The sequence below is a fragment of the Agelaius phoeniceus genome, chromosome 2 (assembly GCF_051311805.1).
Source record: "Agelaius phoeniceus isolate bAgePho1 chromosome 2, bAgePho1.hap1, whole genome shotgun sequence".
Classification (NCBI taxonomy): domain Eukaryota; kingdom Metazoa; phylum Chordata; class Aves; order Passeriformes; family Icteridae; genus Agelaius; species Agelaius phoeniceus.
The window spans coordinates 20888134-20912337 of NC_135266.1; the positions used below are offsets into that span (position 1 = coordinate 20888134).

The window sequence follows — 24204 nt, forward strand, 5'->3', positions numbered from 1 at the left end:
GTTGTTTGTCCTTTATTATTTCTGTGAGCTGCTGAGCTACTCAGAACTATGTAACTCTTTGTTCCAAAGGAGGGAGTGGCGTGACTTTTCATAATCACCATATTAAAAACAAACTATCATAAAAATAGCACTATATTGACTCTGTGACCCCAAAAATGTACTCTAGACTGTCACTACCATTAAAGGTAACAAATCTGTTCTAATTAATGGGTGATCAGTTTTTTGGCTACTGGAATTCCTCCATCAGTGCATTTCCCTACTTGCCTGTGAAAAGGGTGCTTAAATATTATCATCAGATGACAATGCAGACCCACCACAGGGCAACTGAAGGGGCACTTCATTAGGAGTCTGCTGACAGATGCAAACATTCTGACAAATTCTGTAAAGCAGAAGCATGCCATTAATTTCAATATTTATTACTTTCCATGAAAGATAAGTGACTCGATATTGGGAAGGGTTTTACAAGGCCAATATTTCTTCTCTCTCCAATGCTTTTTTGCTTTGTGATGCACCTGCCTATTATGAGACTAACTTATTCCAAAGAACAAATTAAGCAGCAAGACATGACAAGCAGAGCATTTGTATGCAATTTGCTTACCACCTGAGGCATGCCAACAGCTCAAGGCCAAAGGCTGAGCAACCCCAGCCATTCAATAAATGCAATAATAATCAAACTGAATGCACACCACTGGGGGACTTATTTCTAGTACAATATGGAATTCATACATAGAACCAAGTGCGTCTGTGCACTTAACTGTGACTGTTATTAAAGAAACTATTCCACTGAGAAACTTTTTCTAACTGTTGTTCTGAAAATACTATCCAATACAAATGAAATGTAGAGGTTTATATACCTTATTCTACAACCAGACAATGCTTGTGAAATGACACCCTGGACTGAGGGTCCAGTATCAGTTTTAAAATATCCATGCAGACCATATATATCCATTTATCCATTTCTAAATATTAAAGGACTCAACAGCACAGGGCAGAGCAGAAAATCAGCCACTCTAGAGATGTAGCAGTCTCTGCTATCCTGATCATGTACCAATTAATTAAGGTCTAGCTGTGGAAGCAACAAAGAATTAATTTAAAATAGTTTATTTTCTCTAACAGCACTACCTCATCTCATTCTGAAGAGACCGTGCACAGACATGGGCTATGCTAGTTTATTTCACTGCTCCAGCTTTAATGAGTAAAACAATGACATTATTTAGGTCCCTGATCCGTTTGCCAGTCACAGTAAAGTTCATCTCTTAAATAAACAGTGAGGCAAGCTGGCTTTAATTTGTACTCACATACCAACAATTGATTTTCCCCATAAACTCGCTCTCTTTTCGCTCTGCCTTGTGACTACACAGTCTGATCCCACTGAACCCTGCTGCAGAGAGCTGCCTTCCATCCACACTCCTAAAACCACCAAAGAATTAACACAACTGAGAATAAAAGATGTGAAGATCTACTAATGAGGTGGAAAGACTGGGCAATAAACTGTTTTACAAGAAAGCACAGCACTTGTTTCATTCTGACATCTTCATTCTGCTCCAATGAACCTTAATCTGTATGGGGGAATTATTTTTAAAGACAAAGATGATGATGATGATGATGATGATGATGATAATAATAATAATACCTGAAAACAAGCTATTGGATCCTCTTTTCCTGTTTTTTCTATGCTACTTCCCCCAAACAAGGGAAAAAAATCTTTCCATAATTGAAAACTGAATATGAACATAAATAAAAACAGAACCCTTTAAATATCAGCACACTGGTGGGTTTTGGGTTCATTAGCAATGAATAATATCACATCCAAGCTCTTGTGTGTTAAAGACAGAAGCATACTGCTCTGGGACAGGGTGCCATTGCTCCCAATGTTGAACTACAAAATGTTATTAAAAATCCAAACAAGGTTATGGTTACTTTCTGATTTAAGAAATTACATTCTATTAAGATGTTTCTTACAGTTCAGTCCAGACAAAATGTAACTCACAATCTCATATTAGAAGATGTGTTATTTATGTTCCAATTTACACATCTTATGAAGCATTTTAAAGACTATGTATTTCTCACAAAACACAATTCTGCATAATATCCACAATATTTAAAATTATTTTAAATACAAATTAAAAGTGAACAGACTTACTACACGAAGTCAAACATCCACTTTGGCCAGTATCTCTTCTTTACTGTGACAAAAGTAGCTATCTAATCCAGAATGCATGAATGAAGCAGACACAGTGGTATTCTCCCAGCCCCAGCTGCCTCCAGCTCTGGGACCTCCTCACGGTCCCAGTACTGAGATGCACCAACACTAACACAGAATAATGCTGCAAATTTGTGGAAGGCTTCATTGGCATGTTATGGTAAAGTACCTGTGATTTTAGGGATCTCAGACCTATTTGCTAAATATAACAGTGTCCCTAATCTTTTTTATGTCTTGTTCTAAGCTTGAAAAAGATTCCATCAACTCCTTCTTTTGAACCCAGCCCAAATCCAAAACCATACAAACATGTAAATATTTCCACAATCAATTTGGACATTGAAGCTATTCATGAGAACTGGGGATTTTCACAACAAATGTGAAATATTCATGTACATCAAGACAAATTAGAAATATTCATGTACATCTATATTATTATTATAAACAAATAACCAGAAAAATACTCTTCCATGTTGTCCTTTTTGAAAATCTGATTTAGGAATATTGTGCCTCTGGTAAAATGGTGTTCTTTTCATGTGAGTACAATCACTTGGCATTGTGCCTAAGAACATACCCAAAGAATGGAGTTATCCTGAGGACAAGCCCAACTCACAATTTCCAAATATTCAGTCTTCAGATTTCTATGAATTTCCTTCAAGACAGGAGGAGAGAATTGCTGTGTTATTACTGAACAATTCTTATGTTTTGGAGATGAAGTACCAATGACTTATGTTACAGCTGCTGCTGCTGCTGTGCTGTCTTCCACTTTATTGGAGCTGAATAATTAAACACCCTGTAGTCCTTGTGACAGTCCTAGACTCAGCATGGCTGTTAATCAATATCACATAAAAGGGAATTAGGCTTAGGCAACTGTTGCACAAGGCAGGATGGATAAGACAAAATGGAGAGAGATCTTTTTCACACAGAAGACTAATTTTCTGTATTTTTAAGTCTTGAGAACAGACAATATACATACTGATATGGTGAAATCCAAATTAATCTCAGAGATTTGCTACACCATAATGGCAATCAACAGTCACTTCTTCCATTCTTTCCTAAATTCCCTTCGCCACATCTTTTTGGGATTGAAAAAAAAAAAAACCCTTCAGCACCAACATATTTAAAGTACTCAGTTTATAGGGAGAATTTAACTGCATGGAACCAGTTCTGAGAATTCTACCATATGCTTGCAGACAGAAAAAATAAACAGATATTTAATAAACACTATCTCAATTCTGCTCAGTGCAAAATATTTAGGAAAACTTATGTTTTTCCAACAGTTTGAGGAATAATTTTTCTAGAATCTAAAAACTGTCCACAAGTTATGTAATTTTTCATTATGTTCTTGCTCTGCAATGAACCAATACGTTATTAAGATCAACCTTAGGCTGAGAGTAACCAACAAAAGATTCACATGAAGGGGTGCAAATTTCCCCCATGCTGCCCTGCGTGGTGCTCACCTCTTCCCAGAGGAAAGGTGACACAGCTCCCAAGTCTCTTCAACAACTCTTCCTTTCTGATGAAATATGCCAGTATTGAATTTAGAAATACCTCAAGCTTCCAACTAGGTCAGGAAATGAACTCAAAAGTCAAACAGGTCAACTTCAGGTGGTAATTAATTAATAATGATGAAGACACCATCAAGCCATTGACATAGAGGTTCAGAAGACTTCATGTACTCTACACTCCTCTGCTATGGGTGGCCTCTGAAACTTTGTGTTTAAAGACCTGGTATTTATAAAACACACTAATTCAACTTTAACCCACGCACATGGTAAAAAACTCTGAGTAATGAGGAACAGTCAGCAATTCAAATGGAAAAAGCTTACAAAGTAACTGATTATTCTTGATACTATACTTTCTGAAGCATTTCACTGCATTTCAATTTTGCAAAAAGCAAGAACAGCATTTTCCCTCCAACCCTATTGGTAACATGAAAAGAACATGCATGTTTTGGATCTAATTTATTACATATTTCAATTTTTTTCTGTCTCATCAAGATTTGCTTCAAGCTTTAGAAGCGTGCTTCACTTAGCACCTCCCTCAAAACGATCCAGAAAACATATTCCAGAAACAACAGCCAAACATCTTCCAACCCACCTGGGCTTTTCCAGCTCCTGCAGTGCCCTCCCTGGGAGTGCTGAGCCCCAGGAAAGCGCCAGCCTGTGGAAGCCGTGCCCTGGGAGGCAGCAGGGACAGGGACAGGAGGGATGGCCACAGCTCCAGCTCAGTGCCCAGAGCCACCCAGCCCTTCAGGAGGGTGCCCAGGTTCTTATCTTGCCCTCCCAGAGCTCACCCACTTCAGCTCAGCCAACACCCTACATGTCTTGTGGATCTTGGCCAAAATATCCTGGAGCTGCACAGCCATTTATAGCACTGATATTCTTGTTATTCTTTTCAGTGTTTCAGCATTTCTTACTACACACTGATTACCCCATAATGAAATACAATCTTTACATCGAGTCAATACTGCAGCTTGCTTACCATGAAGCTGTGTCACATACATACCTAAGGAAGAATGTGTGCTAACCTACATTTACTATTCTTACACACCATTTAGCTGGAAAATAATGAATGAGCCCTTCTTACATACACAGCCATAATATTTTTTAATGGAAATTTAACTTCAATTAAAATGGGAAAAAAGAGAAAAATCCATGTTTTAAACACAATAGGATCTTTTCAAACAGTGTTTTACCAGTTAATAAAGGTTTATGTAAAACATGCATGATCCTGTAAACTGTTCTGCATTTTGAACCAATTCAATACATACAGAAGAAATTATCTATAATTAGAGAAACTGAGTCTTTCTGGACCCTGTGTCCTCCAAGATTTCAAAACCAACAGATCTCAGCCCTTCTTTCTTGGTTTTCTAATGAAATTACTGACTGGGAGAAAGTAGGGGCTTTCCTGACTAGTAATCTCCCAAGCAGCTTCTCACCTTTGAGCTTTTTGCTAAATTGCTAAGCAGAAATGAAGAAAACCTGCTGGAAATACTACCTTGGCTAGATCCAGGTACACAGTTAAGTCTCCTCACAATTGAGCTGATACTTTCTCTAAAACTCCAGCAGCAAATACCAAGTACTACTTTCACTAGATCAATGGAAATAACAATTCATTAGTTAGTAGGTCTCAATTTATAGGTCATGATTTTGTATTTTTTTCAAATTTAACATTAAATATCTGTTTGGTTTCTATCAGACACTGAAATATTTTCTTTTTAAGCTGGTTACACTGAGTTGTGATTCAGCAGAACATCCTCCTGATGCAGCAATTGCACGGAGTGGAAGCCCTGTGTCAAGCAGTACTGCTAGACTTGCAGAATCTTGATTAAAAAGCATGTCTTAAAAAATGGAGTGGTAAGCACAGCTATAAAGAAAGCATCCAGAGAAATCCAAGCAAAAGACTAAAGACAAAGATACAGAAATAAATGTATAGCTCAGTTCCTGAAATAGTTTGCATTACCAAACTAATCTCTCCCTCTGTAGGGTCACAGCCAAGTGTTCTTCTATTTGTAATTTAAACTGAAGCCAAAACCAAATATACACCAAAGTAATATTTAAAGTGCACAAGTATACGTGTAATTGATTTTCTGTGAAGACTTTAAGAGATGTCTAAATCCAAAGTAATTTTTGGAAACTATGTTTAATAGAAATACCAATGCTTGCTTAAATTTGGATCTCCCCTAAATGCCTTTATTTAATCCAACTGACCACAATGTCTAACAATTTCAATGAGTGTGAGCTTCCATCAAGACTGCCACAGAGACCAGGCTGTTAAAGAGAAATCTTCATCACTATAAACAAGTTTTCCTCTGACATCTTCCTCTTTTCTATACTACAGAGGTTCTCTCTGGGATGGAAAACTGCATTAAATGAACCTTCCTTTAATTAGGATAGATTGCTAAACCACAAATCAACAAATAAATAACACCAGTGTGACCACTATAGTTGTCTTTGTCTTGAAGGTCTATTTGTTTGCCTCCAGATTCCACTAGAACTCAGCTGCCTTAATCCCCCATATGCTACTCACCCTCTCATTTCACTGTGTGCCAATTCTTCACACTAAAAGGCAGTCTGTACATGTATGGAAGTTTTTTTTTAATTATGTCTCCAACTTACCAGCTGTCAAAATCTACTTGACATTTACAATAGTGTCTACAGAGTAACCTGTCTTTATTCCATTTTTTCCCACTATGAACTGCTCTTTCTCTTAGTTTATAAATTCACTTTCTTTGTATACTCATCATATAAAGGTTATCCTTTTTTCTTTACAGTTATATTATGGCTGAATATGAAATTAGAAATAGAGAAACAGTACATTTTTAGGATGAGGATGAATTGCATAATATGTACTGAACATCTTCATTTTGACAGACAGAAGGCGTATTCTTGCCTTGCTGTTCAGGCATTCAATCACCACTTTGGACTCTAGGAAAAAAGCTAAACTAAGTTTTTGGTGAAGATCTGCTATACATCTCTGCTATAAAGTAAAGGCTATATCAAGATACCAACAGCCAGCTTAAATCCCAAAGGTTTTCATGTTTTGCATTTAAGCTTGTATGGTAACTTTGCTCTTTTCTTTTACTGCAGCTCTCAACAATGAACAGTCTCAAGAGATGAAAATCATTTCTTAATCTGAAAATCATATGGAAAAAATCAACTGCCCTTAAAAGAGTTATAAATGTCTGGACAAACTTTTCCCAGATTTTCCTTCTTCAGTTACTTAATGAACATATGGTTATTTATAATGTGAGTTACACTTGTAGTATTTCAAAAATTAGTTATACACATGCCTGGAGCTACTCAGCTCCTCCCTACTGACCTCACTCAATACCCTTCGAGCATTGTTTGCTTTGGCACGTCTTTAACAGTGAAACCATGCTCTTATTTATGTGTCTTCTCTCTGCTTTAAAAATTTTACCTTAGTTTTCTTCTCTTAGCAAGTATGTTATAGCAGGTCATTTTAATTTCAGAAAGAGGATAACATCAGATATCAATTATGATGAATAAAAACCTTGGCCAGAAGGGCATAGCTGATTAAAAAAACATATAAAATGAATGCAAGCTCAGCTATATTTTAAACTAAGTATTTGAGGGACAGTAAGGAGTAATTATTTAGGTTAGTGAAATGTAGCAGAAGCTAATAATTGGGTTGATGTCTTTTTGACAGGGATAATATAGACATGTGCCAAGGGCAGCTCCTCTCCACCTCAGGAGACAGGGACTTCTGGGGCATGGTACACCTGAATGGTGAGACTTCCCCACAAGGAGAGAGGCCACGTGCTGGAAGCACCTAAGCCTGCATCAGGGAAGGCTCCAAAGCAGACAGACACCGCTGTTACCTGACTCTATGTAAAAAGGTAGATGATGAGATGATCCCACCCAAAAGAATGGGTGTTCTAGACTAGAAAGACACACTTCTATGTTCTTCTCTCATAGTGCGTGTGTGTGTTTTGTTGGAGTTTTTTTCAAAGAAAAGGAGTTAGGCAGCATCACCCTGAAAACCCAAATTCATCTTCCATGTTTACACATTTTATTTACCTACGGGGTTTAATCTAACTTGTCATATAAATACACTGATTTGTTCAAACTTTCTTCCTGTTCAGTAGATTTCATTCCATCCAGTGTACTACTTAATAAAAGGCAAAATGACAGGTTTTTCTTTTACAATCCACAGAAACTGCAGATGTAAAATGTCTCTCAGAAGACAGAAGGGCCTGTCACTCAACACCTAGCACATCCTCAAGTACTCCAGTATACTGGTTTTTCCACTTGTGAATTCAATTCTTCAGTAAAGAAACCACTGACTGAAATGTGAATGGTGCATATAACCATGGCTTCAACTGAAAAAGAAACTGCTCATTTTTTACACTTCTTCTTACAACATTTGGAATTACTTTTTGTTTTGGCTGTTTCTATTCACTGTTAATTGCATTTTACATCTCATTTGGGGAATCCATGGAGCTCTGTCCTTGACTCTCTTATCCTCCATGCAAATGATTTTGATTATCACTTATGAAAAGATACTCTGTGCTTCAGACTTCTATACTGAAGACCAGAATCCTTATCCATTTCTAATGTGCTTATTCTCCAGAATTATTCTGAACACTCTTTCTCCCTTTGCTCTGCAGCCCTTCTTGCTGCACTGCTTCTATTCTTAAGTACTGTCAACCTCAGAGTCTTATTTGTCACACTGACTTGCAACCCTTGATAATATTACTTAACGTACTTAACCTTAACATTTGGAAAAATCTCCAGATTTATGTAAACAATTCTATTTTTGTATAAAACCATAGAATAGCTTGGCTTGAAGGGGACCTTCAAGATCACATTGTTCCAAAGCCCCTGCCATGGACAGGGACATTTCCCACTAGACCAGGTTGCTCAAGGCCTTATCCAATCTGGCCTTCCACACTTACAGGCATGGGGCATCCACAGCTTCTATGGACAACCTGTTTCAGTGTCTGTTTTTTGGGTTTTGGTTTTTTTTTTTTTTTTAATGTCCTTTATAGACCTTTTTAACCTTTTTTATCTGACTTCCATGCCAGTGCCCTTGTTCACTTACTACATTTCCAAATGGTAATCTGCACATTCTTTTCATGCTTTCTTTTCTGTTGGGAAAATGTTTCCTATAAACCTCCATCAAGCTACTTCACATTCTTCAGATCATTAGAACAGATGAACGTTTTCTATTAGAAACATTGCTTTGGTAAGAAAACCAAAATATGATATTTTAATGAGAAAAAAATCACTTAAATTCAAACAGAACTTACAGATGTTTTATTCCTTCAGGTATGCCTTCAAAAATGCATGGGAAGAATGGCTGTAGTTAAGGGACTCCAGTCACATGTCACTGAATCTGTTCATTCCACCAGTGTTATTCCAGATTCACATCTTGCAAATTAATTCAGGATTTGAAAGTCAAACAGACTTACCCTGTTATGTCGAACCAAAGTAATCATGATTTTCCACATAAAACTTTTTGTCACCACACCTGTTTTAATTCCATCAACATTACAGAGGCAGCCAGGATATGGTTTGGCTCTATACTTGGAATTTAATTAATGACCTCGTTGATGTCTGATTCAGAAAACAATTTCATTTACAATTCCATAAGCACTTCTGCATGAATAAAAAAGCAGCAGACAGGAATTCTGAATTAAAATATAAAGGAAGTGGGGAAATGATCCACAGAATAAGATTTGAAAAAATTAATCTAGAGTACAGGCTTTCAGTTTTGTAAAATAAAATATTCAGTCTTTAACTTTTTGTACTGCATGCTCACCTGAAAACAACATGATTCCTTGCTTGTTCATGTTCTTACTGTGTCTGATTTTACTGTGTGTTGCTAAAAAAGCAAAACCTGTAATTATATCAAAGTTTTATGTTTTATGGCACCACGAATCTCTTTGAAAGCCTGGTCTCTCCAACACCTTCACAACCCCCTGAGCTGCTGAAATCAGATTACACCACTCTTGGTAATTTCACATTTAAACAAACTCACTACCAGCAAGGAAGGAATTCCAAGGTGTGGTTCACAAAAAAAATTCTTCTGACAGATGTTTTTTGTTTTTACATGTTTTCCTAAGAAAAGCTACACAGTCTTGAAAGCCAATGCAGGCAGCTACGAGCCTTGGGTGGAATTTCTACAAACCCATGTGTGACTTTGTGAGAAAGCTTTTGATCATGGCCATTGGAAAAGACAATAGCCTGTCTTTTTGTCCTCTGCTGTTCCTCAAAATTAAGATCAGCTAACCAATCCTCCTCCAAGGAACAAAATAAAAAAGCCCAAACAAACAAAATATGGACACGGAACCGGGTCCCTATCAGTTTTATTTAGGTAAGTTTCTGCAATGCTGTTATTAGGTCACAAGGCAAACATCAAAGCAAGCTTTTAACTATGCTTCCATAAGCTCTTTTGCCTTACTCTCAACTTCACTGCTTATTTAAAAGAAACTGGAGAAAAAGCTAAGAGCAAGATCGGAATGACACCCCAAATTATACACTTAAACATGAAATATCCCCAAAACCACAATGGATTAAGCAGACTTTCCTATTGGAGTTACTTAGTTTCCTCTTTCCTCACAGGAGATAGGAGATTCCCCCCCACACCCCGTGTCCCCTTCTCCAAATTCAGGCAGGATTATTTATTAATTTCAGGATTAAACACTGCAAAGGTACATTGTTTCTTCTACTCTTTCCTCATCATACATACAGGTTTATTGGTAAGGTAAGTGTATAACTGGCTTTTTGTCCTCCTGATCAAGATGGAGAAATAAATCCATTGAGAAGACTGATAATAAACTGAATAATTAATAAGTGTTCTGGACATTATTAAATACAAAAGCATATGACAAGATCATCATATTGTTAGAACTGTAACCCAGACACTTGGTTTGCTACAGGTTGTGAGAAGGCTTGTGCATGGGCAGGAACTGTTGCACTGGGGGGAGATTTTGTTTTACTGGGGGTCAGTTATGGAGATTACACAATGAGGAGAAGCCCTGGGACACAGACACACACAAACAGACTCCCCCTCCTCCTGGGATGCTTGTTCTGGGTTTTAAACACATCACTCAGAACTTACACACATGAAGACACATTCTGCTTTAATTGAAATTAGCCCCTTCTTAATTTAGAGGAGATGACTTCTAACATGTGAGGTTAAACTTTTCTCTTAGAACCAGGCTGTTTCCTATTTTCAGTTAAAACAAATACTTTATTCTTTACCTTTACTTAAAAGAATTTTTCTTTCCTCTCCTAAGAAAGTGTGCACCATATTTTCAGTTAATTTATAAGACTTTGGGTAACTGAAAAGTAACAGCTTTTAGCATAAGAAAATGAAAGCTTTTTAAGCACTGCAGTGTATTTCACGATATGATATATGACAAACATTTACAAAATGTAAGAAAAATGACCAATTTATATCCTATATGGCCAACCAGTGGTTTCTTAATGGTACTAAGAGAAAAAGATAATAAAGCAAAGGTGTATCAAAACCACTGAACAGCAATTGCTGTGGCCATATTGAAACAGGGAGCATCCAGAGTTGATAAAATTCCCTATTTTTCTGCTCTGTCTCCAGCCCCAGTAAAACCTGCACCCACATGTCAGACTCCTTTATTCTGGAAGGATAACAGTAGAAATTGAATGGTATCTCTTATCTATATGCTGTGAATTCACTAGAAAAAAGCTATCAGGCTCCCTCTGAAAAACTGGGGGGAAAATTCCAGAACCCAAACTTCTCCTAAATACAACTTTTCTCAGGTTGAAATGAGGTTGGTATTTTGTCCTGTTAATTCCTCACTAACACTTGCTTCAACTGAGAGATGAGCAATGTCTGAAATGGTGTCATTTAATCCTGGTACTAACAGACTACAGCAGCACTGGTTAACACCTCACAGCAGTTTGGGGCCATATTGTTTTGTTTATTTTGATAAAGACAAGCACAAGTACACAAGAGCTTCCCCAGCCCAGCACCACTTCAAAACAACAACGACAAAAAAACACCACAAGAAGAATCAAAGACTATAAAAAGACAAACACTGTAACAAAGTACCAATCAGTCTTACTGTTCAACAAAGGAAAACCTTAATCAAATAATAAAGAAGTAACCTAATATCTCCTTCTGCTTTAAATCCTTCCCCATTCCTTGCCAACCCCCACTTCCCTTGAAAACCAGATGGCCCCGGCAATATGCCCTGAAGGTCAACAGATGCACCATGTCTTTGGATGAAGAAAAGGTATATAATGTCTTTAATAATATTTCCAGACGATAAAACTAGAAAACACAAGATGAAAAAAAGCACAAAAAAATCCACAGCACGGAAACAAAGCAAGCACAGTTACTGTGTTAAAATATTCAAGACACCAATGAAAATAAAAGGGAAGGAGTGAACTCTTATTAATGCTATGAATAATAAATAACAAGTGATAAGAAGATTGATGTAAAAAAAAAAGTAGTGTAAGAAATTACATAAAGAAAGGATACTAGATAACTCTGGGGACTGGTAATGGATACGGTTGCTTATTTGTCATGGCTGTCAAACGTTATGAATTTCAAGATTTCCTTGCTTTTATAAAATGTGCCCCTGTCTTCTGGCTTCATAGGAAACTGTGTCAGTGGGTGAGTTGATGCATGTGTTCATAGGTGAATAAACAGGTGAACAATTTAGCCTGGAGTGGGTTGGCTGAGGCTGCACTCAATTCCAGCAAAGTATGCCTGGAGAGACTCAAATGAATTACAGATTAAGCTATTCCAGATTTCCACTGGCAAATCTGAGGTCCAAACCAAGGTCTGTGAGTCTTAAAATGTGAAAACTGATTCTAGTGACATTATTGTGTCTGTTGCTTTCTGTGTTCTGCTACTTCCAGATCAAATTTGTCCAATTTAACAATAACACCAATTTTTTAACTGCCAACTTTATCAGAAAGCCAGGCCAATACCTTTCTTCAGAACATTCATGACAATGTATTTCATCCTGCTCCCTATCACAACTGGGAAATCATAAGGGTTTTATCTTTAGTGCATGGGTATGACTCTTATTATCACTGACAGTAATATGGCTCCCTATGTTGGATCCCAAGACAGAACTGCATTTTAAGGCTTAGTAACTGATGTTCTGTAACTTACTACCTGTAAAAAGAGAGAGGTGCATTTATGTAGATATTCTAAGCTCATAGCACATAAAAAGTAACACCAATTAACTCAGCACTCTTTCCTCAACATGAAATAACTTTCTAGCCCTGAGGAACGTGCTCACGTGCTCCTGTAGCAGATAAGGGGCTGATGTTTATTGTCTGTCTCAGGCCCTGATAGCTGTGGAGCCAGCCAAGGATTGGTGATAACAACCAAGGATTGTTGGCATTAACACTGCCAGAAGGAACAGGATGTGGCTGGAGAAGGGGGCCATACAGAGGTAGGGCAGCCCTTTCCTGGGAGAAACCTCCTTGTTCTGGCTTGAGGACATCAACACAACACAGAACAGCACAAGCACAGGGATGAGGTTGAGAAGAAGGCATGGACAGTAGTGGGGGATCAAGGCTACCAAAGATGCCTGAAGCCCTCTGACACATTTCCAGAAAGGTCTAGAAAAACAAATTGCACATGGTAGCTAATTTGCATAGAAAATGAGAAATTTATCTCCAGAGTGGAGAATCCTATCATTAAAAAAGCACCCAACAAAGCCTAGGGACATATGCAGCCCAGGATCCTGGCCACACCATCACCTGGATCAATGCTGGAACCAGGACTGGTGATCTCTCTATTCCTTCTTTACATCCCATGCTTCTCTCTCTGCCTCTTTAATTAATCTCTGTCACACTCTCTTCCCTTGTGCCCTAACCCTTTATCCACATTCACTGCCACACGTTCATACCCAGAGATAAGGGACTAATGAACACCAATTTCCATGCCAGCTGTGTAATCTACTAACACAACTTTGTCAGCTTTTGTGGAGCCTCTTACTTCTGTCATTCCTTTTGATCACCAAGCATCTACTTGGTGCTCCCTTCTTAGGTGTTCCTTCCTAAGGGTGGGACACCACAGTCCTTAGTTTAAAACTCTATGAACTGGGGCTTTTTTCTGGGTCAGTTTTATTTCCTCATGGATTCAGAACTAACAAAATTACCAACCAACAAAACAACTCCCAAGTGCATGCATTAATGAAGCACCCTGAGTGGCTACATTTTAAGAGAAGTGGCCCATTTTTACTTAGATTTACGCTGCCTTTTGAAATGAATCTTTTTGAATTTGTACACAAACAACATCACAAAGCCTAGTCCTACCTGAAAGTACAACCATACAAATCAAAAAGCCTTCAGCCATCTGCTGCTAAACAGCACAAGGCACTGGAGTGTGCCACCAGGGCCAAAAGGTTTTAAGAACCTTTAGCCTTGGAGAGGTATGAGCTGTACAAAGTAGTTGCCACCAAAGCAAATGATGGAGATAGATGGTACTTCACTGGTAAAACAGTCAGGCAAGGACAAATAACAGACCCACTTCAGCCTAAAGTCAGGTGGCCTGAGTTTCAGCAGGTCTGGCTTCAGATCTGAGGACCTGTGTCCATCAGAAAGCTGCTTCTGGCCCAGCAGAGACGCCGTGCACACAAGGAGGAAGCACTGCTTTACCACTGGGACCCACTGTCTTCCCAAACACCACCAGGTACAGAAGCAGAAGCAGCCACAGTTTGGCAGACATGGCCTCTTGCTGACATTATTTCTGGCCCTGATTCTTTTGAAGAGGATTTACAAGTCCTGAAGAGAGTTTTATTTTCCTCTTCCCCCATCTAGGGAAGTCTGAACACACACTATCACTTCAAAGCCCAGCCAGCACAGAGGCCAGAGGAGATAAGTATCAGACTCCATACATCCCAGAGCAATATTACAAATGTGTACTCTATTTCAAGAACAAATAGAATAAAGTGCTGAAAAATGAAAGCTATTAATCGGAATAATTTTATACATTTTAATAACTCCAACATAAAGACTGAAATCTTTAGAGAGACTTCATTAGATTTTTTTTTTGTGTGAATAAGGAATAACTATCATTGTGTCAGTGGAGCAGCATTACAAGCTAGGAAAAGCCTATTACTGATGAAATTGAAAAATAAAGCAGCGTGCATGTCAGCCCAGCAAAGCAAGCTGCTGATTTCTAGGTATGATTGCATGGAAAGGGAGAAGTTATATGAGAATAAAAGACTGTGAAAGCTGCTCCATTTTTAGAACACAGAAAAAGCAAAACTGTAAACATTTTGCAGTGAGTCAGGTTTGGTACCTAACATCAGTAGCATAGCAATCACACTATAACAGCAGAAATGTCAGCAGAAATCCCCCTAAAGCAGCTCTACATTATCAGTCCACTGAAATATTTATTTAGCAAGATAGAACATCAATAACATTATATCATAAGTTTCCTATTTTGAAAATATTTGGAATTGCATTATATGGCCTAACACTCAAACCACTTTGTTGCAACATTTTTTAAAATGATAAACAAAACCTGCTAGCCTCATGTGAATTATTTATTCTTATCTTCAGAATTACAAGTCAGTGAATAACAGTATAAAGAAGCTCAGAAGCATTGAATCCAGCCAGCAGTTTTCAAGATACAGCAGGAGACAGAAAACCTTGATCAATAAAATATCATTATTTGTACTAAATTGCTGCTTAGAAATGCTAATTGTGAATCTTATATGGAAGATTATGTTAGAATCTAGAAAAATCCCAATGAAAAGAGAAAAAAAATAGTTCTTGTCCCCAGAAGCCATAATTTAAGAATAAAATCAGACATACAGGATGGATTGTGTTTGATGAAAAGCATAACAAAACAATGCATGAGTTTCCAGGCCACACTGCAGAAGACATACCCACAGTAGTTTGAGTACTGCAGGACATGCTACACTCCACAGCTTTTCCTTTAGTAAAGTATGACTGGCTCAGGTAAAGAATTGCCCTAAAGAAGGTGCTGTGTTTACCATGCTACCCTGGGCTTCTGCACAACCCAGCCCCCCGTCCCCACCATGCAGCGCTGTTACAGCCAATAAACAAACACTGCTCAGCATTTTCAATGCAATCATTTGTTCTTTTTTTTTAAAGCAGATACCTCCTAGAGTCACCTGATCAGCCTGTGGCACTCTGCCCACATTTATGTTATCACAGACCCTGTGACATTGTCCAAAATAAGGGACATAAGGAAAGCAACCAGTCAGGTTAACAAGCCTGCTCCAAAAAGGCCTGCAGTGGAGCCTTGCTCACAGAGCTTCCATGCTGGAACAGCAGTATGAAACAGGTATTCTTTCCAAAGGGCTTTTCAAAACAAAACCTGTGGTTGTCTTTCCAGTTCCCTTTTCAGACTCTTCTGCTCCAGTTGTTAAAAGAGAAACGACAGTGGCAGAAGGATAAATGTGAATCAAACAGCAGTATCTCCTACACAAATAGCTTTCCTCCTATTCCTTTGGCACACATATTTTAAATGTGCAGTTCTTTGAAAAAGCCTTTTTTTCACCAGTACAAAAAAAAGGCTATCTGGACAGCTCTAGAAAATACAAAGAGAAGAAGTGAGAGTTTGATTCACAAGAACACATCCTTTGTTTGATATTGGTACAGCTGCAGTGTGAAGTGTTTTCCCTGGGCTTGCAGTGACACTGAAGCAGCACAGCTGACCTCTGGAAGAGGGAAACAGCTCCATGGGCACTCTCGTGTTTCCAGCCCATGTGCAGTGTAGCAGGCACAGAGAGAGAAGAGAGCTGTTCCAGCATAGGTCTGACAATGCTTTGTTCAACTCAGAGAAAGGGAGCCCCAACCCTGGCAGTGTTCAAGGCCAGGCTGGACAAGGCCTTGAGCAAGCTGGTGAGAAGTGTCCCTGCCCATGGCACTGGGGCTTGCACACCAGCTCACCTTTTAGGTCTATTCCAACCCTTTAACATTCTGTGCTTCTATTAGGATATGAACAGAGTAACAGAACCTTTTGCCTTTAGCACTAACGTGGACTGAGTAAATTGAGATAATGCTCAAAAGCAACACTGGTCCCACAGAAAAAGCTCATTGATTATTGTTTTAAAGGAATGGCAGGGAAGAAGAAAAGCCTACTCAAAGGAATATAAGAAACCTATGTACCTCAATGCCACAAAACTGGTAGCTAATAGCTACCTGAAAACAACACTTTGGAAACACTGTTTGGAAGCTGGTAGGGAAGTCCACAGCTAAAGGCAATGAGCCTGGCTCTGGCTGGAATTTTGGTTTGGTTGTTTTGTAGGGTTGTTTCCCTACTCCTATTTCCTCTCCCTTATTACCATAAACAGATGCAGATGATTAAGAGCCTAGCAGTAAAGAGCTCTGGTAGGGCCAGGCAGAAGGGGTTACATGATCTCCAGCCACTGCTTCCACAGGGCTCACAGGCTGGATTGCATTTTCTTGGGCAGCTGATGAAGGATTAAGCCCAGCAGATGACTACAAAGGGTAATTGTCACATCTTAAACCAGCACAGCTAAATCTACCAGTGTTTATGAGACAGTAGTTTATGTTAAAGGTCCAAACCCCAAAGAAGCTAATCACTCCTTTTAAAAGACTTTTCATTATATTCCAAGTAAGTGGCTTTCTTACTCTCTTAAGAGTTTGTAATTCCTTATGCCACTTCTGCCTTTTCCAACAGGATACTGAGGGAATTAATTCATTAAAACATCAAGATCATTTGAAGAATTGAAGGAAACAAACTGCTGCAAAAAGCTAGAACAATTTGCTAAAAATTGTTTTCATTATCCCACTTAATAATGGAATAATGCACTTGAACAGCAGAGAATTTTCTAGTGGGTTATTCAGGAGGAATTGTTTTGTGCAGCTCATTTCTGTATCAGTATTAGAACCTTTCTTGAGTTAGTTCAATGTAAGGGCTGTATGCATTTCTATTTCACGGCACATAATGTCTGCTCATAATGCAATGCTGTGTCACTCAAACTGTGAGAAAATGAAGAAAGTAATTTTTAGAAGCACTAAATACTTAAGGAAACAACACTTCATTACTATAATCACTAAAAAGCAAGTGATTAGATTACCCCAGAAGACAAATTCCAAGCCTAAAGTCACACCTTGTATATACATGGATTTATACGTATATATATGGAGAGATACGTGTGCAAGCACCTCTGTTTAGGGAAGGGTTCCCTAGGAGTGCTGGTGAGGGTCTGGAAAGGCTCCTTCCCTCCCCTCCTCCCACTGTGCTGCAAGGACTAATGCAAGGCAGCTACCTGGAGAGAAAAAGGAGCCTTCATAGCATATTTATAAATGTTAAATGGCAGGGAAAGCTGCTGAGAGATTCCTCAAGCTCAGATCCTCATTTTCTCCTGCGTGGCCATCCCTGGGACATGCTGGAAAACAAGGCATCCATTTTCTCATAAGCTATTCCACTCAGCAAACCAGACTGAAGGGCTAGATAAGCTGCTGCTCTCTTCCTGCAGAGATCGAGGGCAAAAACAACCCAGCACCCACAAACAGGTACAGGCACAGCCATCTCTGCACCCAAAAACAACCCAGCACCCACAAACAGGTACAGGCACAGCCATCTCTGCACCCAAAAACAACCCATCACCCACAAACAGGTACAGGCACAGCCATCTCTGCACCCAAAAACAACCCATCACCCACAAACAGGTACAGGCACAGCCATCTCTGTGCTCCTGCTGTGAGCCTGAGCAGGCATAGAGAGGGCAGGGAGGGAGGGAAGAAGGGAAGGAGGGATGGAAGAATGGATGGATGGATGGATGGAAGAATGGATGGATGGATGGATGGATGGATGGATGGATGGATGGATGGATGGATGGATGGATGGGAACACATCCATATTCCTGGGCTGTGCTACCCTACCTCTGTGCAAACCTTACGGATGTGTGACATGGTGCTGCTTGCTCACAGTTTTGTGTTTCCAAAAATATACTGCCAGTGTAAGAAAACACTTGGCTTTTACAGAACCTGTGTCTATGAGATACTGCCCTGTGTGGAAAAAGCCTGCAAACCTTGTGGTCCCTATGGAAGAGTGATTTTAATTGCATTCAGCGCAGGTATACATGCACCTGTATGCACACACATACATGATGCAATTTTCATAGGCAATCTGACTGTAAGTAATTTCTCTCACATGTAAGTAACCTCACTCAAATAGCTTTTTGGGGAGCCAGACTGTCTAAACCAGTGAGGACCCCAACTCTGCACAGTGTACAGATGGGGATATTCAGTATAATAGCTTGAGAATAGAAAGGTCTGTTTCTAGATGTAAAGCAACAAGCCATGGCACCTATACTTAAGCTTACTTCCATCTTCTACTATAATGCAGTTTCTTGTCATTTTTGTAAATCTCCCTGTTTTATAAGAGTGTTTTGAAACTGGGCAACAAGAAATCCTGGGAGATGCCATTTCAGTCTCAGCAAAACGTGTTCAGCCTTAGCTATGCTTAAATCTGATGGAAAAAAAAATCCCACTTAAGTTACGTCAACAAAGACTACTAAATCCATCTGCTGAAGTCCCCCACTACCCTCTGCACACTGCCTGCCCAGCCCTGGCTCTTTTCAACACAAAGCCAGGCTCTAGCCAGACCCCAGCAGGCAGGCAGACCACCCAGCCAGGCCCAAGGAAGTGCAGGAAGGGGGGAACATGTCCCCATTCGGCCACTCCCAATGGCTTCTGCCTGGCTGGCCTGACTGTGCTGCACTGGGCTCCCTCCCTCTGGATGGGGGCTTCACAAACAGAAGGTGACTCCCTGAGCCATTGAAGGCCCCAAGCCTCGGGCTCAGTTCAACCCACACAGGCTCTGGTGTGTGTGCTCTGGTGTGCTTGGCTCTGCAGGTGCAAAGGCACATTTAATTCATTCCATCCAGCTCGGACATCTCCTTCCAGTGGCTGGTCCACAAGAGATAGCAGTGCAATCCCATTACCCTAGGCAATCCCTTTGGTCAGCTTTAAGCAATTTTGTCACAGGCTATCAGTGGCCAGGAATACCAAAACTAGGACTGCTGCCAGTACTATGATTTTTAAACACTACACCTAGGATGTTTCCTTTCTCTACAGAAAACAGGAGAACAGCCAAGGAGATGACACACAAATGATAATGCTGTTAAGACTTTAGAAAACCTAAATATGGGAAAAGCAGACCTGAGCTGCCAAAACCTAAGACACTGCCTCAGCTTTGCTTGTCCCAGACAGAAGCAGAGTCTTGCTCTGCCCTCTCCCTTCCTGTTGCCTGCCTCCCTGGGCCATCAGCAGCTCCCTCCACCAGCTGCTGCTGCTCCCAGGCTGGGCAAACAGCAGCAGCTGAACTCAGCAACACTAACAGGACATTTTGTGCCCCAGTACCTGATCCAGCTCTTGAGCACAAGCATTAAGTTTGTCCCTGAAAATTTTGCATTTGCAATTTCACACATGCTCATTAAGGATGTTAAATAAAAATGGTTCCCAAAACACCATTCCTAATGCTGCAAACTTCTGTAACTGTTTCCCAGAGTTACTACATGGCTTTGCAACGAGCCTCATGTAAAGGATGGCTGTACAGCAGAGATGATTCTGGCCAGCTTTTTAAGACAAAAAGTCAGAATAAACACAAGTAGAGCACCAGTACTTAAAACATGTGATACCCTCATCAGTCATCAAAACTACTGAAACAAAGCCCTGTTCTACATGATTAGCTGGTGAAGAACATGTTTTTTTTCTGTGGCCATTGATTTTTACTGGGTAAAGTAATAAGTCTTGTTTTTCTGCCAAGTATTGATGCAGCAAAGCATTTTTTAAATATCTTTTATTTTGAAATGCAAGATTGCTTTAGAGTAGAAAGTCTCCTCACTCCACTAAAATTCAAAGTATGTAAAACCACAGCTCTATCAATCATATCATCTGTGCTAAAAATGCCTTTCTTTTCCTTTTTCTTTTTTTTTGCCACAAGACTGTGATATCATGTGCAGGTGGTAACATCTAAAAATGTATCACAGAAGACATATGTAAAACCAGACTACTCATTTTCTTGATCCAAACAGTAAGTAGAAATGAACCCATGCTGATCTAGTTCGTACACCTCTCAGCACTAGAGGCTTCTCACTAGACCTGCAACCCTCATGCTGAAACATCATTTCCAGAAATGAAGCACACAGTTCCCCACACCTGTTTCATACCATCAGACCAGATAAAATGGCTTGATCTCATCCAGGAAGGAAGGAGTTCAGCACTGGATTGAGGAGTCAGGCAAGCACCATATGGCTAGAAGGGATGGGAAGACAAAAGTGAGGCCTGAACCACATCTCTCAGTGGCAGCAAGAGTTACATTGGCTCAGCTGTGTTGTCTACTCAAGTATTCTAAATCAATTAAGAGTGAAGCCAATTTGTACACATGAATCTTTGTATTTATAAATGAACCTAAATATTCCACAGTAATATTCCATACGGTTTATTTCCTGTAGTACATGGATAGAAACCAAGGACTGACTGAGCTCATTAGCCATGAAAACATGCTGTTTGATCAGGCAAGCTTTTGTCCAGCAATAAAAAATGAGCAGTGAATGGATGAACCCTTCCTGCCCTATAAAACAATGCTTCCCCATGCAAGAATGCCAGTTAATGCCAGTTAACAGTAAACATGCTCTCTCAGTGGTTTGGAATTGTCACTAGGTTTGTAAATAATCTTCATGCATCTTCCCAGAATACTGCATTTCTCACAGGTTTTAAAGGGAACAGAAAGACGCTTTCTGTGTGTGGAGAGTATTTTCCCAGGTTTTAGTCTAAGCAGTGATGCTCAAGCAGAGCAGGGTGGCAGCAGACACCTGCAGGGGTGATGCTCCACAGCTGCCTCGCCTGCCTCTCCACACAAATGGCTGAGTCACTCGTGTTTCATGGCCCGGGACAGTGAGCTACAGCCTGTCCTAGCACACCTGATCTGCCTATGGCTTGCTTTACAGAGGCTGCACAGCAAGGTAAAGCATTTCAGCAGTGACTCAGCACCGTGTATTAATAGCCAGCCTAAGCTTATTTAAGCTGTGGCATGCCATTGGGGACAGACTGCCGAGCTGGCTGGAAGCTCCTTGTGCATCCTTTAGCACTGGGCAGCAGCAGGACAGGGCTGACGGTACCCTGGGATGGGAGCACAGCTCAAGGAGAAGGGAAGGAGGGCAGGACACTGCTTTTGAATTGGCTCAGGTCAACTGCTAAGAGTTAGATTCCCTTAGGAGGAAGTGGAAGCCCAGCAGCTGATGGAGTTGTGAAGAACTGTGTGTCTTTATACCCTCCATGCAAAGTGAGAGGAACAGAAAGCACTGCTTAGAAGAATCTTGTATATTCTGCATGCATATACATACCCATGTGCAGAAATGAAGTACATGCTTTTGGTCATACTGGAAAGCACAGGGAGGTAAGAAATAAAGAGAGTCATTGTAATCTGATTAGCTGTGTAATTAAGACTAAACTGGGAGATCAATGAGGGAAACTGTAAGGAGGGTTTTTTCAGCACAGTATGCTAGAGAAAAAATGAGAAATCTGGTGGAAATCTAATGGGATAAAGGAACAGATGGTAGGTGGACACCCAAGGGACATGAAATATGCTTAAAGATGATAATGGCTAACAATATGATTAAGAGTACATGCAGTCTCACAAAGCACTGCATGGAACTGAAATGTAAGTACTAAGGCCATAAACCCCTTAATATTATAGATTAGATTTACATACTTTTATAGACACCTACAAGACAAACAGGAAGAACACTTAGAAAAAGGTTCTTTATAACACAAGTATCTGGGCTATTTAAGGGAATGGCTCATGTTGCTGTCTTGAGAAACTGGCAAATAACTGTCTACAAATATGATACGGGACCACAGGACACATAAAATAATAAATAATTGACTTGCTACAGAGAAGAACAAGTACAAACCACCATCATCCGAGCCCCACCTCACACTACATCCCTCTGCTGGCCTGTAAGGACCCTGGGAGAATAAGGCAGATCAAAACCTACCCACTTTTTCAATCACAAATAAACCACCAACTTCCAGCAAAATCTTCCACATAATGCACTGTTTTCCCAGTTGGTACATGTGCAGGAGTAGGGACTGTGGTCTAAAAGCTGGACATGTGTCACAGACATCTTTTATGAAAAATCCTTTCCTTAGGATTTTTCCTCCTGAGAAGCTGAGAGGCCTCAGGAACAAAACACAAACATTGATTATCTGCTGCTGTGGAATGCAACAGGTGGATATGTGATTGGCCCATGTTGGATGTTTGCAATTAATGGCCAATCACAGCCCAGCTGGCTCGGACAGAGAGCCGAGCCACAAGCCTTTGTTATCATTCTTTGCTATTCTATTCTTAGCTAGCCTTCTGATGAAATCCTTTCTTCTATTCTTTTAGTATAGTTTTAATGTAGTATATATTATAAAATAATAAATCAAGCCTTCTGAAACATGGAGTCAGGTCCTCGTCTCTTCCCTCATCCAAGAACCCCTGTGAACACTGTCACAGACACACAAGCAGGTCAAGTCAAAATGGCCACTGATGCTCAGGCACTGCTTTCAATTTTTTTCTTGTGCACCAGCAAATTTGCTACAGCAGTCCCATTAAATTATGGTGGTAGTGTGCCTTCTAAATATTTGCCAATTATTAAATAATACCTATAAACAATACAGCCCAGCTGTAGAATTACTTATTTCTCCACAAAGTAAAGGAACATTATATATAAAAATGCCAGATATGTACAGATACATAGATACATACGTACACAAAACAGTGTTAAATGGAGCACATGCAAACAAATTATGAAAAAATATAGAAACCAATGCTGCATTTATTATAACCCAGTTATTTATGTAGATTTATTTTAAAATATATCTGATTGCACTCATAGCACTGATGAAGACAATAGTAATGCACTAAATATCATTAAACACTTAAAATAAAATTCCTCCTTGATCGTCCCTACACAACCAGTTTGATTTGATTTTGCCACCCTAGGACAAGAACAACCTCATAACCAGAAGGTCAGAGAATTCTTACTCCATTATGAGAGCAAACTAAATTATTTCCAAAAGCAGGAGTCCTCTCCCAGGCCCAGTCCTGCTTTTGGTTCTCCCATCTCCAACTGGCACTAATTTAAATGAGGGGACTGGTAGGTTTAGCACTTCAGCTGATATCAATTACTGCTGTATCACACAAAGCACTCCCTGAAGTAATCAAGAACTAAGCTGCTTATGGCAGTAGTGTAAAAACTGCACTCAAAATTAAACAGAAGCCAGTACACAGCAGAGACATAACCATCCCCTCTGTAAGAAAAAGAGATTTAAATGGGCAGCTGCATTCTGCATCAGCAGAATTACAACCATTTCTGTGAATGGTTTTAAGGTGCATACAGAGGTCACTGTGTTCCATAGATTGGGTTACTGCAAAGCCAACAGATAATGACCACATAAAAGAAATAACTGGGCACTGGACTGCCTTAAAACAACTGAAGAGAAACAGAATAAGCCAGAATGATGCTGACTCTG

General features: G+C 39.7%; 1 protein-coding gene across 4 annotated transcripts in view; it reads right to left on the reverse strand.

The window, feature by feature from the left end:
• TBL1X (transducin beta like 1 X-linked) overlaps window positions 1-24204 on the reverse strand; it is a 195954-nt gene that overhangs the window by 106614 nt on the left and 65136 nt on the right. Inside the window, exon 1 of one of the 4 annotated variants that reach the window (XM_054652051.2) lies at window positions 4301-4428. The exons of 2 other annotated variants lie outside the window; for them this stretch is intronic. The gene's annotated coding sequence lies outside the window, so the exon portion shown is untranslated. Of the gene's footprint in view, window positions 1-2774; window positions 2794-4300; window positions 4429-24204 lie in introns of those variants that run through there. One more of the 4 variants, XM_077173236.1, reaches the window with a different exon arrangement.